General features: G+C 44.4%; 2 non-coding genes across 2 annotated transcripts; both read right to left on the bottom strand.

Moving 5' to 3' along the window:
• Positions 1 to 277: 277 nt before the first annotated feature.
• Positions 278 to 350, bottom strand: TRNAI-GAU (transfer RNA isoleucine (anticodon GAU)). The gene has a single exon. It is a non-coding gene; the product is annotated as a tRNA-Ile (tRNA).
• Positions 351 to 12,895: 12,545 nt separating this feature from the next.
• Positions 12,896 to 12,968, bottom strand: TRNAI-GAU (transfer RNA isoleucine (anticodon GAU)). The gene has a single exon. It is a non-coding gene; the product is annotated as a tRNA-Ile (tRNA).
• Between the last annotated feature and the right edge of the window lie 3,886 nt (positions 12,969 to 16,854).

Below are 16,854 nucleotides of genomic sequence, written 5' to 3'. Positions count from 1 at the left end.
GAACCACCAACCTTTCGGTTAACAGCCGAACGCGCTAACCATTGCGCAACGGAAGCCCAAATATTAAAAGGTCGTCAGTTATTGTGGAAAATCCTTGACTTTTTACGTCACATTTGCGACCTCACAACACCGCTCCCGGAAGGGCTCAAACCACCAGTCTTTTGAATAACAGCTGAACGCGCTAACCATTGCGCCACGGAAGCCCAAAATTTAAATGGTCGTCAGGTGCTGTGGAAAAACTATGACATTTTACGTTACATCTGAGACCTCACAACACCGCTCCCGGATGGGCTCGAACCACCAACCTATTGGTTATCAGCCGAACGCGCTAACCATTGAGCCACGGAAGCTCAGTAATTAATTGGTTGTCAGGTATTGTGGAGAAACTCTGACTTTTTACGTTATATCTGAGACCCCACAAAACGCTCCCGGAGGGGCTCGAACCACCAACCTTTTGAATAACAGCTGAGCGCACTAACCATTGCGCCACGGAAGCCCAAAAATTAAATGTTCGTCAGGTATTGTGGAAAAACTCTGACTTTTCACGTTACATCTGAGACACCACAAAACGCTCCCGGATGGGCTCGAACCACCAAACTTTCGGTTCGTCAGTTATTGTGGAAAACGTTTGACTTTTTACGTTACATCTGAGACCTCACAACACCGCTCCCAGATGGGCTCGAACCACCAACCTATTGGTTAACAGACGAACGCGCTAACCATTGAGCCACGGAAGTTCAGAAATTAATGTTTGTCCCGTATTGTGAAAATGTTTTGACTTTTTACGCTACATCTGAGACCCCACAACACCTCTCCTGGGTGGGCTCGAAACACCAACCTTTCAGTTAACTGCTGAACGCGCTAACCATTGCGCCACGGAAGCCCAAATATTAAATGGTCGTCAGGTATTGTGGTAAAACTTTGACTTTTTACTTCACATCTGAGACCTCACAGCACCGCTCCCGGATGGGCTCGAACCACCAACCTTTCGGTTAACAGCCGAACGCGCTAACCATTGCGCCACGGACGCCCAGAAATTAAATGGTCGTCAGGTATTGAGGTAAAACTTTGACTTTTTACTTCACATCTGAGACCACACAACACCGCTCCCGGATGGGCTCGAACCACCAACCTATTGGTTAACAGCTGAACGCTCTAACCATTGAGCCACGGAAGCCCAAAAATTAAATGCTCGTCAGGTATTGTGGAAAAACTCTGACATTTTACGTTACATCTGAGATCCCAAAACACCGCTCCCGGGTGGGCTCGAACCACCAACCTATTGGTTAACAGCTGAACGCGCTGACCATTGCGCCACTGAAGCCCAAAAATTAAATTTTCGTCAGGTATTGAGGTAAAACTTTGACTTTTTACTTCACATCTGAGACCACACAACACCGCTCCCGGATGGGCTCGAACCACCAACCTTTCGATTAACAGCTGAACGCGCTAACCATTGCGCCACGGAAGCCCAAAAATTAAATGCTCGTCAGGTATTGTGGAAAAACTCTGACATTTTACGTTACATCTGAGACGTCACAACACCGCTCCCGGGAGGACTTGAACCACCAACCTATTGGTTAACAGCCGAACGCTCTAACCATTGAGCCACGGAAGCCCAAAAATTAAATGCTCGTCAGGTATTGTGGAAAAACTCTGACTTTTCACGTTACACCTGAGATACCACAAAACGCTCCCGTATGGGCTCGAACCACCAAACTTTCGGTTCGTCAGTTATTGTGGAAAACGTTTGACTTTTTACGTTACATCTGAGACCTCACAACACCGCTCCCAGATGGGCTCGAACCACCAACCTATTGGTTAACAGCCGAACGCGCTAACCATTGAGCCACGGAAGTTCAGAAATTAAATGTTTGTCCCGTATTGTGAAAAAGTTTTGACTTTTTACGCTACATCTGAGACCCCACAACACCTCTCCTGGTTGGGCTCGAAACACCAACCTTTCGGTTAACTGCTGAACGCGCTAACCATTGCGCCACGGAAGCCCAAATATTAAATGGTCGTCAGGTATTGTGGAAAAACCTCGACTTTTTACGTCACATCTGAGACATCACAACACCGCTCCCGGGTACGCTCGAACCACCAACCTTTCGGTTAACAGCCGAACGCGCTAACCTTTGCGCCACGGAAGCCCAAATATTAAATGGTCGTCAGGTATTGTGGAAAACCCTCGACTTTTTACGTCACATCTGAGACATCACAACACCGCTCCCGGGTACGCTCGAACCACCAACCTTTTGAATAACAGTTGAGCGCGCTAACCATTGCGCCACGGAAGCCCAAAAATTAAATGTTCGTCAGGTATTGTGGAAAAACTCTGACTTTTTACGTCACATCTGAGACCTCACAACACCGCTCCCGGATGGGCACGAACCACCAACCTTTCGGTTAACAGCCGAACGCGCTAACCATTGCGCCACGGACGCCCAAAAATTAAATGGTCGTCAGGTATTGTGGGAAAATTTGGGTTTTTACGTTACATTACAGATCCCACAACACCGCTCCCGGGTGGGCTCGAACCACCAACCTTTTCGATTAACAGCTGGACGCGCTAATTATTGCGCCACGGAAGCCCAAAAATGAAATGTTCGTCAGGTATTGTGGAAAAACTCTGACATTTTACGTAACATCTGAGACGTCACAACACCGCTCCCGGATGGGCTCGAACCACCAACCTCTCGGTTAACAGCCGAACGCGCTAACCATTGCGCCACGGACGCCCAAAAATGAAATGTTCGTCAGGTATTGAGGTAAAACTTAGGCTATTTACGTTACATTTGAGATCCCAAAACACCGCTCCCGGGTGGGCTCGAACCACCAACCTATTGGTTAAAAGCCGAACGCGCTAACAATTGAGCCACGGAAGCTCAGAAAATAAATGGTTATCACGTATTATGGAAAAGTTTGACTTTTCACGCTACATCTGAGACCTCACAACACCGCTCCCGGATGGGCTCGAACCACCAACCTTTCGATTAACAGCCGAACGCGCTAACCATTCGCCACGGACGCCCAAAAATTAAATGGTCGTCAGGTATTGTGGAAAAACTCTGACATTTTACGTTACATCTGAGACGTCACAACACCTCTCCCGGATGAGCTCGAACCACCAACCTATTGGTTAACAGCCAAACGCGCTAACCATTGCGCCACTGAAGCCCAAAAATTAAATTTTCGTCAGGTATTGAGGTAAAACTTTGACTTTTTACTTCACATCTGAGACCTCACAACACCGCTCCCGGATAGGCTCGAACCACCAACCTTTCGGTTCATAGCAGAACGCGCTAACCAATGCGCTACGGAAACCCAAAAATTAAATGTTCGTCAGGTATTGTGGAGAAACTTTGGTTTTTACGTTACATTTGAGATCCCACAACACCGGTCCCGGGTGGGCTCGAACCACCAACCTATTGGTTAACAGCCGAACGCGCTAACAATTAAGCCACGGAAGCTCAGAAATTAAATGGTTATCACGTATTGTGGAAAAGTTTTGAATTTTTATGCTACATCTGAGACCTTACAACACCGCTCCCGGGTGGGCTCGAACCACCAACCTATTGGTTAACAGCCGAACGCGCTAACCATTGAGCCACGGAAGCTCAGGAATTAAATGGTTGTCCCGTATTGTGGAAAAGTTTTGACTTTTTACGCTACATCTGGGACCCCACAACACCTCTCCCGGGTGGGCTCGAACCACCCACCTTTCGGTTAACTGCTGAACGCACTAACCATTGCGCCACGGAAGCCCAAAAATTAAATGTTCGTCAGTTATTGTGGAAAAACTCTGACATTTTACGTTACATCTGAGACCTCACAGCACCGCTCCCGAGAGGGCTCAAACCACCACTCTTTTGAATAACAGCTGAACGCGCTAACCATTGCGCCACGGAAGCCCAAAAATTGAATGGTCGTCAGGTATTGTGGAAAAACCTTGACTTTTTACGCCACATCTGAGACCTCACAACACCGATTTCGGGTGGGCTCGAACCACCAACTTACTGGTTAACAGCCGAACGCGCTAACCATTGAGCCACGGAAGTTCAGAAATTATATGGTTGTCTCGTATTGTGGAAAAACTCTGACTTTCTACGTCACATCTGAGACCTCACAACACCGCTCCCGGGAGGGCTTAAACCACCAGCTTTTGAATAACAGCTGAACGCGCTAACCATTGCGCCACGGAAGCCCAAATATTAAACGGTCGTCAGGTATTGTGGAAAACTCTTGACTTTTACGTCACATCTGAGATCTCACAACACCGCTCCCGGATGGGCTCGAACCACCAACCTTTCGGTTAACAGCCGAACGCGCCAACCATTGAGCCACGGAAGCTCAGTAATTAAATGGTTGTCAGGTATTGTGGAGAAACCTTGACTTTTTACGCCACATCTGAGACCTCACAACACCGGTTTCGGGTGGGCTCGAACCACCAACTTACTGGTTAACAGCCGAACGCGCTAACCATTGAGCCACGGAAGTTCAGAAATTATATGGTTGTCTCGTATTGTGGAAAAACTCTGACTTTTTACGTTACATCTGAGACCCCACAAAACGCTCCCGGAGGGGCTCGAACCACCAACCTTTAGAATAACAGCTGAGCGCACTAACCATTGCGCCACGGAAGCCCAAAAATTAAATGTTCGTCAGGTATTGTGGAAAAACTCTGACTTTTCACGTTACATCTGAGACACCACAAAACGCTCCCGGATGGGCTCGAACCACCAAACTTTCGGTTCGTCAGTTATTGTGGAAAACGTTTGACTTTTTACGTTACATCTGAGACCTCACAACACCGCTCCCAGATGGGCTCGAACCACCAACCTATTGGTTAACAGCCGAACGCGCTAACCATTGAGCCACGGAAGTTCAGAAATTAAATGTTCGTCAGTTATTGTGGAAAAACTATGACATTTTACGTTACATCTGAGACCTCACAACACCGCTTTCGGGTGGGCTCGAACCACCAACCTTTCGGTTAACAGCCGAACGCGCTAACCATAGCGCAACGGAAGCCCAAATATTAAATGGTCGTCAGGTATTGAGGTAAAACTTTGACTTTTTACTTCACATCTGAGACCTCACAGCACCGCTCCCGGATGGGCTCGAACCACCACCGTTTCGGTTAACAGCCGAACGCGCTAACCATTGCGCCACGGACGCCCAAAAATTAAATGGTCGTCAGGTATTGTGGAAAAACTTTGGGTTTTTACGTTACATTTGAGATCCCAAAACACCGCTCCCGGGTGGGCTCGAACCACCAACCTATTGGTTAACAGCCGAACGCGCTAACAATTGAGCCACGGAAGCTCAGAAAATAAATGGTTATCACGTATTATGGAAAAAGTTTGACTTTTCACGCTACATCTGAGACCTCACAACACCGCTCCCGGGAGGGCCCGAACCACCAACCTATTGGTTAACAGCCGAACGCTCTAACCATTGAGCCACGGAAGCCCAAAAATTAAATGTTCGTCAGGTATTGTGGAAAAACTCTGAGATTTTACGTTACATCTGAGACGTCACAACACCTCTCCCGGATGGGCTCGAACCACCAACCTATTGGTTAACAGCCGAACGCGCTAACAATTGAGCCACGGAAGCTAAGAAAATAAATGGTTATCACGTATTATGGAAAAAGTTTGACTTTTCACGCTACATCTGAGACCTCACAACACCGCTCCCGGATGGCCTCGAACCACCAACCTTTCGATTAACAGCCGAACGCGCTAACCATTGAGCCACGGAAGCCCAAAAATTAAATGTTCGTCAGGTATTGTGGAAAAACTCTGACATTTTACGTTACATCTGAGACGTCACAACACCGCTCCCGGGAGGGCCCGAACCACCAACCTATTGGTTAACAGCCGAACGCTCTAACCATTGAGCCACGGAAGCCCAAAAATTAAATGTTCGTCAGGTATTGTGGAAAAACTCTGACATTTTACGTTACATCTGAGACGTCACAACACCGCTCCCGGGAGGGCCCGAACCACCAACCTATTGGTTAACAGCCGAACGCTCTAACCATTGAGCCACGGAAGCCCAAAAATTAAATGTTCGTCAGGTATTGTAGAAAAACTCTGACATTTTACGTTACATCTGAGACGTCACAACACCGCTCCCGGATGGCCTCGAACCACCAACCTTTCGATTAACAGCCGAACGCGCTAACCATTGAGCCACAGAAGCCCAAAAATTAAATGTTCGTCAGGTATTGTGGAAAAACTCTGACATTTTACGTTACATCTGAGACGTCACAACACCGCTCCCGGGAGGGCCCGAACCACCAACCTATTGGTTAACAGCCGAACGCTCTAACCATTGAGCCACGGAAGCCCAAAAATTAAATGTTCGTCAGGTATTGTGGAAAAACTCTGACATTTTACGTTACATCTGAGACGTCACAACACCGCTCCCGGGAGGGCCCGAACCACCAACCTATTGGTTAACAGCCGAACGCTCTAACCATTGAGCCACGGAAGCCCAAAAATTAAATGTTCGTCAGGTATTGTAGAAAAACTCTGACATTTTACGTTACATCTGAGACCTCACAACACCGCTCCCGGATGGCCTCGAACCACCAACCTTTCGATTAACAGCCGAACGCGCTAACCATTGAGCCACAGAAGCCCAAAAATTAAATGTTCGTCAGGTATTGTGGAAAAACTCTGACATTTTACGTTACATCTGAGACGTCACAACACCGCTCCCGGGAGGGCCCGAACCACCAACCTATTGGTTAACAGCCGAACGCTCTGACCATTGAGCCACGGAAGCCCAAAAATTAAATGTTCGTCAGGTATTGTGGAAAAACTCTGACATTTTACGTTACATCTGAGACGTCACAACACCGCTCCCGGGAGGGCCCGAACCACCAACCTATTGGTTAACAGCCGAAAGCTCTAACCATTGAGCCACGGAAGCCCAAAAATTAAATGTTCGTCAGGTATTGTGGAAAAACTCTGACATTTTACGTTACATCTGAGACGTCACAACACCTCTCCCGGATGGGCTCGAACCACCAACCTATTGGTTAACAGCCGAACGCGCTAACAATTGAGCCACGGAAGCTAAGAAAATAAATGGTTATCACGTATTATGGAAAAAGTTTGACTTTTCACGCTACATCTGAGACCTCACAACACCGCTCCCGGATGGCCTCGAACCACCAACCTTTCGATTAACAGCCGAACGCGCTAACCATTGAGCCACGGAAGCCCAAAAATTAAATGTTCGTCAGGTATTGTGGAAAAACTCTGACATTTTACGTTACATCTGAGACGTCACAACACCGCTCCCGGGAGGGCCCGAACCACCAACCTATTGGTTAACAGCCGAACGCTCTAATCATTGAGCCACGGAAGCCCAAAAATTAAATGTTCGTCAGGTATTGTGGAAAAACTCTGACATTTTACGTTACATCTGAGACGTCACAACACCGCTCCCGGGAGGGCCCGAACCACCAACCTATTGGTTAACAGCCGAACGCTCTAACCATTGAGCCACGGAAGCCCAAAAATTAAATGTTCGTCAGGTATTGTAGAAAAACTCTGACATTTTACGTTACATCTGAGACGTCACAACACCGCTCCCGGGAGGGCCCGAACCACCAACCTATTGGTTAACAGCCGAACGCTCTAACCATTGAGCCACGGAAGCCCAAAAATTAAATGTTCGTCAGGTATTGTAGAAAAACTCTGACATTTTACGTTACATCTGAGACGTCACAACACCGCTCCCGGGAGGGCCCGAACCACCAACCTATTGGTTAACAGCAGAACGCTCTAACCATTGAGCCACGGAAGCCCAAAAATTAAATGTTCGTCAGGTATTGTGGAAAAACTCTGACATTTTACGTTACATCTGAGACGTCACAACACCTCTCCCGGATGGGCTCGATCCACCAACCTATTGGTTAACAGCCGAACGCGCTAACCATTGCGCCACTGAAGCCCAAAAATTAAATTTTCGTCAGGTATTGAGGTAAAACTTTGGCTATTTACGTTACATTTGAGATCCAAAAACACCGCTCCCGGGTGGGCTCGAACCACCAACCTTTCGGTTAACAGCTGAACGCGCTGACCATTGCGCCACTGAAGCCCAAAAATTAAATTTTCGTCAGGTATTGAGGTAAAACTTTGACTTTTTACTTCACATCTGAGACCACACAACACCGCTCCCGGATGGGCTCGAACCACCAACCTTTCGGTTAACAGCCGAACGCGCTAACCATTGCGCCACGGACGCCCAAAAATTAAATGGTCGTCAGGTATTGTGGGAAAGTTTGGGTTTTTACGTTACATTAGAGATCCCACAACACCGCTCCCGGGTGGGCTCGAACCACCAACCTTTCGGTTAACAGCCGAACGCGCTAACCATAGCGCAACGGAAGCCCAAAAATTAAATGTTCGTCAGGTATTGTGGAAAAACTCTGACATTTTACGTTACATCTGAGACGTCACAACACCTCTCCCGGATGGGCTCGAACCACCAACCTATTGGTTAACAGCCGAACGCGCTAACATTTGAGCCACGGAAGCTAAGAAAATAAATGGTTATCACGTATTATGGAAAAAGTTTGACTTTTCACGCTACATCTGAGACCTCACAACACCGCTCCCGGATGGCCTCGAACCACCAACCTTTCGATTAACAGCCGAACGCGCTAACCATTGAGCCACGGAAGCCCAAAAATTAAATGTTCGTCAGGTATTGTGGAAAAACTCTGACATTTTACGTTACATCTGAGACGTCACAACACCGCTCCCGGGAGGGCCCGAACCACCAACCTATTGGTTAACAGCCGAACGCTCTAATCATTGAGCCACGGAAGCCCAAAAATTAAATGTTCGTCAGGTATTGTGGAAAAACTCTGACATTTTACGTTACATCTGAGACGTCACAACACCGCTCCCGGGAGGGCCCGAACCACCAACCTATTGGTTAACAGCCGAACGCTCTAACCATTGAGCCACGGAAGCCCAAAAATTAAATGTTCGTCAGGTATTGTAGAAAAACTCTGACATTTTACGTTACATCTGAGACGTCACAACACCGCTCCCGGGAGGGCCCGAACCACCAACCTATTGGTTAACAGCCGAACGCTCTAACCATTGAGCCACGGAAGCCCAAAAATTAAATGTTCGTCAGGTATTGTAGAAAAACTCTGACATTTTACGTTACATCTGAGACGTCACAACACCGCTCCCGGGAGGGCCCGAACCACCAACCTATTGGTTAACAGCAGAACGCTCTAACCATTGAGCCACGGAAGCCCAAAAATTAAATGTTCGTCAGGTATTGTGGAAAAACTCTGACATTTTACGTTACATCTGAGACGTCACAACACCTCTCCCGGATGGGCTCGATCCACCAACCTATTGGTTAACAGCCGAACGCGCTAACCATTGCGCCACTGAAGCCCAAAAATTAAATTTTCGTCAGGTATTGAGGTAAAACTTTGGCTATTTACGTTACATTTGAGATCCAAAAACACCGCTCCCGGGTGGGCTCGAACCACCAACCTTTCGGTTAACAGCTGAACGCGCTGACCATTGCGCCACTGAAGCCCAAAAATTAAATTTTCGTCAGGTATTGAGGTAAAACTTTGACTTTTTACTTCACATCTGAGACCACACAACACCGCTCCCGGATGGGCTCGAACCACCAACCTTTCGGTTAACAGCCGAACGCGCTAACCATTGCGCCACGGACGCCCAAAAATTAAATGGTCGTCAGGTATTGTGGGAAAGTTTGGGTTTTTACGTTACATTAGAGATCCCACAACACCGCTCCCGGGTGGGCTCGAACCACCAACCTTTCGGTTAACAGCCGAACGCGCTAACCATAGCGCAACGGAAGCCCAAAAATTAAATGTTCGTCAGGTATTGTGGAAAAACTCTGACATTTTACGTTACATCTGAGACGTCACAACACCTCTCCCGGATGGGCTCGAACCACCAACCTATTGGTTAACAGCCGAACGCGCTAACAATTGAGCCACGGAAGCTAAGAAAATAAATGGTTATCACGTATTATGGAAAAAGTTTGACTTTTCACGCTACATCTGAGACCTCACAACACCGCTCCCGGATGGCCTCGAACCACCAACCTTTCGATTAACAGCCGAACGCGCTAACCATTGAGCCACGGAAGCCCAAAAATTAAATGTTCGTCAGGTATTGTGGAAAAACTCTGACATTTTACGTTACATCTGAGACGTCACAACACCGCTCCCGGGAGGGCCCGAACCACCAACCTATTGGTTAACAGCCGAACGCTCTAATCATTGAGCCACGGAAGCCCAAAAATTAAATGTTCGTCAGGTATTGTGGAAAAACTCTGACATTTTACGTTACATCTGAGACGTCACAACACCGCTCCCGGGAGGGCCCGAACCACCAACCTATTGGTTAACAGCCGAACGCTCTAACCATTGAGCCACGGAAGCCCAAAAATTAAATGTTCGTCAGGTATTGTAGAAAAACTCTGACATTTTACGTTACATCTGAGACGTCACAACACCGCTCCCGGGAGGGCCCGAACCACCAACCTATTGGTTAACAGCCGAACGCTCTAACCATTGAGCCACGGAAGCCCAAAAATTAAATGTTCGTCAGGTATTGTAGAAAAACTCTGACATTTTACGTTACATCTGAGACGTCACAACACCGCTCCCGGGAGGGCCCGAACCACCAACCTATTGGTTAACAGCAGAACGCTCTAACCATTGAGCCACGGAAGCCCAAAAATTAAATGTTCGTCAGGTATTGTGGAAAAACTCTGACATTTTACGTTACATCTGAGACGTCACAACACCTCTCCCGGATGGGCTCGATCCACCAACCTATTGGTTAACAGCCGAACGCGCTAACCATTGCGCCACTGAAGCCCAAAAATTAAATTTTCGTCAGGTATTGAGGTAAAACTTTGGCTATTTACGTTACATTTGAGATCCAAAAACACCGCTCCCGGGTGGGCTCGAACCACCAACCTTTCGGTTAACAGCTGAACGCGCTGACCATTGCGCCACTGAAGCCCAAAAATTAAATTTTCGTCAGGTATTGAGGTAAAACTTTGACTTTTTACTTCACATCTGAGACCACACAACACCGCTCCCGGATGGGCTCGAACCACCAACCTTTCGGTTAACAGCCGAACGCGCTAACCATTGCGCCACGGACGCCCAAAAATTAAATGGTCGTCAGGTATTGTGGGAAAGTTTGGGTTTTTACGTTACATTAGAGATCCCACAACACCGCTCCCGGGTGGGCTCGAACCACCAACCTTTCGGTTAACAGCCGAACGCGCTAACCATAGCGCAACGGAAGCCCAAATATTAAATGGTCGTCAGGTATTGAGGTAAAACTTTGACTTTTTACTTCACATCTGAGACCTCACAGCACCGCTCCCGGATGGGCTCGAACCACCAACCTTTCGGTTAACAGCCGAACGCGCTAACCATTGCGCCACGGACGCCCAAAAATTAAATGGTCGTCAGGTATTGTGGAAAAACTTTGGCTATTTACGTTACATTTGAGATCCCAAAACACCGCTCCCGGGTGGGCTCGAACCACCAACCTATTGGTTAACAGCTGAACGTGCTGACCATTGCGCCACTGAAGCCCAAAAATTAAATTTTCGTCAGGTATTGAGGTAAAACTTTGACTTTTTACTTCACATCTGAGACCACACAACACCGCTCCCGGATGGGCTCGAACCACCAACCTTTCGATTAACAGCTGAACGCGCTAACCATTGCGCCACGGAAGCCCAAAAATTAAATGCTCGTCAGGTATTGTGGAAAAACTCTGACATTTTACGTTACATCTGAGACGTCACAACACCGCTCCCGGGAGGGCTCGAACCACCAACCTATTGGTTAACAGCCGAACGCGCTAACCATTGAGCCACGGAAGCCCAAAAATTAAATGCTCGTCAGGTATTGTGGAAAAACTCTGACATTTTACGTTACATCTGAGACGTCACAACACTTCTCCCGGATGGGCTCGAACCACCAACCTATTGGTTAACAGCCGAACGCGCTAACCAGTGAGCCCCAGAAGCTCAGAAATTAAATGGTTGTTAGGTATTGTGGTTAAGTTATGACTTTTTACGTTACATCTGAGACCCTACAGCACCTCTCCCAGGTGGGCTCGAACCACCAACCTTTCGGTCAACAGCCGAACGCGCTAACCATTGCGCCAAGGAAGCCCAAAAATTAAATGGTAGTCAGGTATTGTGGAAAAACTTTGGCTTTCTACGTTACATTTGAGATCCCACAACACCGCTCCCGGATGGGCTCGAAACACCAACCTTTCGATTAATAGCTGGACGCGCTAATTATTGCGCCACGGAAGCCCAAAAATTAAATGTTCGTCAGGTATTGTGGAAAAACTCTGACATTTTACGTAACATTTGAGACGTCACAACACGGCTCCCGGATGGGCTCGAACCACCAACCTTTCGGTTAACAGCCGAACGCGCTAACCATTGCGCCACGGACGCCCAAAAATTAAATGGTCGTCAGGTATTGTGGAAGAACTTTGGCTTTTTACGTTACATTAGAGATCCAACAACAACGCTCCCGGGTGGGCTCGAACCACCAACCTTTCGGTTAACAGCCGAACGCGCTAACCATTGCGCAACGGAAGCCCAAATATTAAAAGGTCGTCAGTTATTGTGGAAAATCCTTGACTTTTTACGTCACATTTGCGACCTCACAACACCGCTCCCGGAAGGGCTCAAACCACCAGTCTTTTGAATAACAGCTGAACGCGCTAACCATTGCGCCACGGAAGCCCAAAATTTAAATGGTCGTCAGGTGCTGTGGAAAAACTCTGACTTTTCACGTTACATCTGAGACACCACAAAACGCTCCCGGATGGGCTCGAACCACCAACCTATTGGTTATCAGCCGAACGCGCTAACCATTGAGCCACGGAAGCTCAGTAATTAATTGGTTGTCAGGTATTGTGGAGAAACTCTGACTTTTTACGTTATATCTGAGACCCCACAAAACGCTCCCGGAGGGGCTCGAACCACCAACCTTTTGAATAACAGCTGAGCGCACTAACCATTGCGCCACGGAAGCCCAAAAATTAAATGTTCGTCAGGTATTGTGGAAAAACTCTGACTTTTCACGTTACATCTGAGACACCACAAAACGCTCCCGGATGGGCTCGAACCACCAAACTTTCGGTTCGTCAGTTATTGTGGAAAACGTTTGACTTTTTACGTTACATCTGAGACCTCACAACACCGCTCCCAGATGGGCTCGAACCACCAACCTATTGGTTAACAGACGAACGCGCTAACCATTGAGCCACGAAGTTCAGAAATTAATGTTTGTCCGGTATTGTGAAAATGTTTTGACTTTTTACGCTACATCTGAGACCCCACAACACCTCTCCTGGGTGGGCTCGAAACACCAACCTTTCAGTTAACTGCTGAACGCGCTAACCATTGCGCCACGGAAGCCCAAATATTAAATGGTCGTCAGGTATTGTCGTAAAACTTTGACTTTTTACTTCACATCTGAGACCTCACAGCACCGCTCCCGGATGGGCTCGAACCACCAACCTTTCGGTTAACAGCCGAACGCGCTAACCATTGCGCCACGGACGCCCAGAAATTAAATGGTCGTCAGGTATTGAGGTAAAACTTTGACTTTTTACTTCACATCTGAGACCACACAACACCGCTCCCGGATGGGCTCGAACCACCAACCTATTGGTTAACAGCTGAACGCTCTAACCATTGAGCCACGGAAGCCCAAAAATTAAATGCTCGTCAGGTATTGTGGAAAAACTCTGACATTTTACGTTACATCTGAGATCCCAAAACACCGCTCCCGGGTGGGCTCGAACCACCAACCTATTGGTTAACAGCTGAACGCGCTGACCATTGCGCCACTGAAGCCCAAAAATTAAATTTTCGTCAGGTATTGAGGTAAAACTTTGACTTTTTACTTCACATCTGAGACCACACAACACCGCTCCCGGGTACGCTCGAACCACCAACGTTTTGAATAACAGTTGAGCGCGCTAACCATTGCGCCACGGAAGCCCAAAAATTAAATGTTCGTCAGGTATTGTGGAAAAACTCTGATTTTTACGTCACATCTGAGACCTCACAACACCGCTCCCGGATGGGCACGAACCACCAACCTTTCGGTTCATATTCGAGGGAATTAAGATGAATTCGGTCAAACATTTCTCCAGAAAAAAATGCATTCAAAAGTGTACCGAAAAAATCGCATGTTTTTCTTCTTCAAGATACAAAATCCGTGACAACGATTTCTTATTGAAAAATTGAATTTTAACAGTTTTTTGAATGAATATCGTTACATTTGCTTGAATTAAAGCAAAAAGTATAAAAATAATGGTTTCAGTGAATATATTTGTAAATAGTGAACAAATACTCAAAATGTTTTTCTTAGGCCTAGTTACGTCGATTTTGAAAATGTTATTAAAAATCGAGGTACATTTTTATTTATTGTTCAATCGAGATGAAATCACTTTTATTGAGTGTTTTATAGGGAATTAAGCTGAATTCGGTCAAAAATTTCTCCAGAAAAAAATGCATTCAAAAAAGTACCGAAAAAATCGCATGTTTTTTTTCTTCAAGATACAAAATCCGTGACAACGATTTCTTATTTAAAATTGAATTTTAACGGTTTGTTGAATGAATATCGTTACATTTGCTTGAATTAACGCAAAAATTACAAAAATAATGGTTTCAGTGGTTATATTTGAAAACAGTGAACAAATACTCAAAGTAAGCTTCTTTGGCCGTGAAACGTCGATTTTGAAAATGTTATTAAAAATCGAGGTAAATTTTTAATTATTGTTCAATCGAGATGAAATCAATTTCAATGAGTGTTTTATAGGGAATTAAGCTGAATTCGGTCAAACATTTCTCCAGAAAAAAATGCATTCAAAAGTGTACCGAAAAAATCGCATGTTTTTTTTCTTCAAGATACAAAATCCGTGACAACGATTTCTTATTTAAAATTGAATTTTAACAGTTTGTTGAATGAATATCGTTACATTTGCTTGAATTAAAGCAAAAAGTATAAAAATAATGGTTTCAGTGAATATATTTGTAAATAGTGAACAAATACTCAAAATGTTTTTCTTAGGCCGAGTTACGTCGATTTTGAAAATGTTATTAAAAATCGAGGTACATTTTTATTTATTGTTCAATCGAGATGAAATCACTTTTATTGAGTGTTTTATAGGGAATTAAGCTGAATTCGGTCAAAAATTTCTCCAGAAAAAAATGCATTCAAAAAAGTACCGAAAAAATCGCATGTTTTTTTTCTTCAAGATACAAAATCCGTGACAACGATTTCTCATTTAAAATTGAATTTTAACGGTTTGTTGAATGAATATCGTTACATTTGCTTGAATTAACGCAAAAATTACAAAAATAATGGTTTCAGTGGTTATATTTGAAAACAGTGAACAAATACTCAAAGTAAGCTTCTTTGGCCGTGAAACGTCGATTTTGAAAATGTTATTAAAAATCGAGGTAAATTTTTAATTATTGTTCAATCGAGATGAAATCAATTTCAATGAGTGTTTTATAGGGAATTAAGATGAATTCGGTCAAACATTTCTCCAGAAAAAAATGCATTCAAAAGTGTACCGAAAAAATCGCATGTTTTTTTCTTCAAGATACAAAATCCGTGACAACGATTTCTTATTTAAAATTGAATTTTAACAGTTTTTTGAATGAATATCGTTACATTTGCTTGAATTAAAGCAAAAAGTATAAAAATAATGGTTTCAGTGAATATATTTGTAAATAGTGAACAAATACTCAAAATGTTTTTCTTAGGCCGAGTTACGTCGATTAAGAAAATGTTATTAAAAATCGAGGTACATTTTTATTTATTGTTCAATCGAGATGAAATCACTTTTATTGAGTGTTTTATAGGGAATTAAGCTGAATTCGGTCAAAAATTTCTCCAGAAAAAAATGAATTCAAAAAAGTACCGAAAAAATCGCATGTTTTTCTTCTTCAAGATACAAAATCCGTGACAACGATTTCTTATTTAAAATTGAATTTTAACGGTTTGTTGAATGAATATCGTTACATTTGCTTGAATTAACGCAAAAATTACAAAAATAATGGTTTCAGTGGTTATATTTGAAAACAGTGAACAAATACTCAAAGTAAGCTTCTTTGGCCGTGAAACGTCGATTTTGAAAATGTTATTAAAAATCGAGGTAAATTTTTAATTATTGTTCAATCGAGATGAAATCAATTTCAATGAGTGTTTTATAGGGAATTAAGATGAATTCGGTCAAACATTTCTCCAGAAAAAAATGCATTCAAAAGTGTACCGAAAAAATCGCATGTTTTTTTTCTTCAAGATACAAAATCCGTGACAACGATTTCTTATTTAAAATTGAATTTTAACAGTTTGTTGAATGAATATCGTTACATTTGCTTGAATTAAAGCAAAAAGTATAAAAATAATGGTTTCAGTGAATATATTTGTAAATAGTGAACAAATACTCAAAATGTTTTTCTTAGGCCTAGTTACGTCGATTTTGAAAATGTTATTTAAAATCGAGGTACATTTTTATTTATTGTTCAATCGAGATGAAAACACTTTTATTGAGTGTTTTATAGGGAATTAAGCTGAATACGGTCAAAAATTTCTCCAGAAAAAAATGCATTCAAAAAAGTACCGAAAAAATCGCATGTTTTTTTTCTTCAAGATACAAAATCCGTGACAACGATTTCTTATTTAAAATTGAATTTTAACGGTTTGTTGAATGAATATCGTTACATTTGCTTGAATTAACGCAAAAATTACAA

This window comes from Phalangium opilio, unplaced genomic scaffold (assembly GCF_054372755.1).
Source record: "Phalangium opilio isolate 3A_F unplaced genomic scaffold, DU_Popi_V2 ptg001675l_1, whole genome shotgun sequence".
Classification (NCBI taxonomy): Eukaryota; Metazoa; Arthropoda; class Arachnida; order Opiliones; family Phalangiidae; genus Phalangium; species Phalangium opilio.
The sequence above is the reverse complement of the archived record's forward strand: the minus strand, read 5'-3'. Positions and strand labels throughout refer to the sequence as shown.